The sequence below is a fragment of the Oxyura jamaicensis genome, unplaced genomic scaffold (assembly GCF_011077185.1).
Source record: "Oxyura jamaicensis isolate SHBP4307 breed ruddy duck unplaced genomic scaffold, BPBGC_Ojam_1.0 oxyUn_random_OJ70468, whole genome shotgun sequence".
Classification (NCBI taxonomy): Eukaryota; Metazoa; Chordata; class Aves; order Anseriformes; family Anatidae; genus Oxyura; species Oxyura jamaicensis.
In genome coordinates, this window is record NW_023310000.1 from 1 (window position 1) to 1,869 (window position 1,869).

The 1,869-nt window shown below is 55.5% G+C and overlaps 1 long non-coding RNA gene across 1 annotated transcript; it reads right to left on the minus strand.

The window, feature by feature from the left end:
* Nucleotides 1–125: 125 nt before the first annotated feature.
* Nucleotides 126–1,129, minus strand: LOC118159455. Its single transcript, XR_004747130.1, has 2 exons — nt 1,085–1,129; nt 126–273 (listed from the first exon to the last, which is right to left on the minus strand). It is a non-coding gene; the product is annotated as an uncharacterized LOC118159455 (long non-coding RNA).
* Nucleotides 1,130–1,869: the final 740 nt, after the last annotated feature.

The following is a 1,869-nucleotide window of genomic DNA, read 5'->3' on the forward strand; positions in this document are numbered from 1 at the left end:
CCCCCTTTTACCCCCCTTTTTCCCCTCAGTTCTACCCCAGAAAATGGACTCGGATCCAGGGATCCCCCTTTTTCCTCCAGTTTTACCCCAGAAATGGACACAGGAACCCCAGAACCTCACATTTTCCTCCAGTTCTACCCCAAAAATGGAGCCAGGGATCCCAGAACCTCACATTTTCCCTCAGTTCTACCCCAAAAATGGACCCAGGGATCCCAGGACCCCCTTTTTTACCTCAGTTCTACCCCAAAAATGGACCCAGGGATCCCCTTTTTCCTCCAATTCTACCCCAAAAATGGATCCAGGAATCCCAGAACCCCATTTTTTACCTCAGTTCCATCCCAAAATGAACCCAGGGATCCCAGAACCTCGCATTTTACCTCGGTTTTACCCCAAAAGTGGACCCAGAGATCCCCTTTTCCCTTCAGTTCTACCCCAAAAATGGACCCAGGGATCCCCATTTTCTTCCAATTCTACCCCCAAAACGGACCCAGGAATCCCAGAACCCCATTTTTTACCTCAGTTCCACCCCAAAATGAGCCGAGGGATCCCAAACCTCACATTTAACCTCAGTTTTCCCCCAAAAAGGGACCCAGGGATGCGGGAACCTCCCTTTTTCTCTCAGTTCTAACCCAAAAATGGACCCAGAGATCCCCTTTTCCCCTCCGTTCTAACCCAAAAATGAATCCAGGAATCCCTGAACCCCATTTTCCCTCAGTTCTACCCCAAAATGAACCCAGGGATCCAGGAATCCCCCTTTTTTCTCCAGTTCTACCCCAAAAATGGAGCCAGGAATCCCAGAACCTCATATTTTACCTCAGTTCTACCCCAAAAATGGACCCAGGGATCCCAGAACCCCCTTTTTTACCTCAGTTCTACCCCAAAAATGGACCCAGGGATCCCCTTTTTCCTCCAATTCTACCCCAAAAATGGATCCAGGAATCCCAGAACCCCATTTTTTACCTCAGTTCCATCCCAAAATGAACCCAGGGATCCCTGAACCTCACATTTAACCTCAGTTTTACCCCAAAAAGGGACCCAGGGACCCCCTTTCCCCTCAGTTGGACCCCAAAATGGACCTAGGGACCCCTTTTCCCCTCAGTTTTACCTCACAAATGGACCCAGGGGCCCCTTTTCCCCTCAGCTGGACCCCAAAATTGACACAGGGGCCCCTTTCCCCTCACTTGTCCCCCAGAAATGGACGCAGGGGCCCCTTTTCCCCTCAGTTGCACCCCAGAAATGGACGCAGGGGCCCCTTTTCCCCTCACTTGTCCCCCAGAAATGGACGCAGGGGCCCCTTTTCCCCTCAGTTGTCCCCCAGAAATGGACCCAGGGACCCCTTTTTACCTCAGTTGGACCCCCACAACGGTCCCACGTGCATTGGGACCCCTTTTTACCTCAGTGTCCCCCCAAAAAACGGATCCAGGTCCTTGGAGACTCCCCCTTTTTCCCCCTCAAACTGTACCCAAATGTCCAGGGACACTCCCCATATTGGTGCCCCCAGTTAAAGCGCCCCGGGGGTCCCCCAATTCCCCTGTAACCCACGAAGAAAACGTTTCGCTTCCCTCTCACCTCCCCGGACTCCATTTCCCATCGCGCCCCCACACAATGGCGCCGCCCCCCACAAGATGGCGCCGCCCACGCCCCCGGTTTCCCGCCCAGCACCCAGGCCACGCCCCCTCCCCCCGCACTCCGGGCGCCTGCGTGCTGCGCAGCACCCTCCCCCTCCGGCTGCGCAATGGTTCGCTCCGCGCATGCGCAGAGCGCTTCGCTCCCCCCCCCTTCTGTGCGTAGGGCTGTACCATCGTGAGGGGCGAGGGGGGGGGACAGCGGAACGGGACACTTGTAGGGGCCCCCCCCGGCTATTTGGGG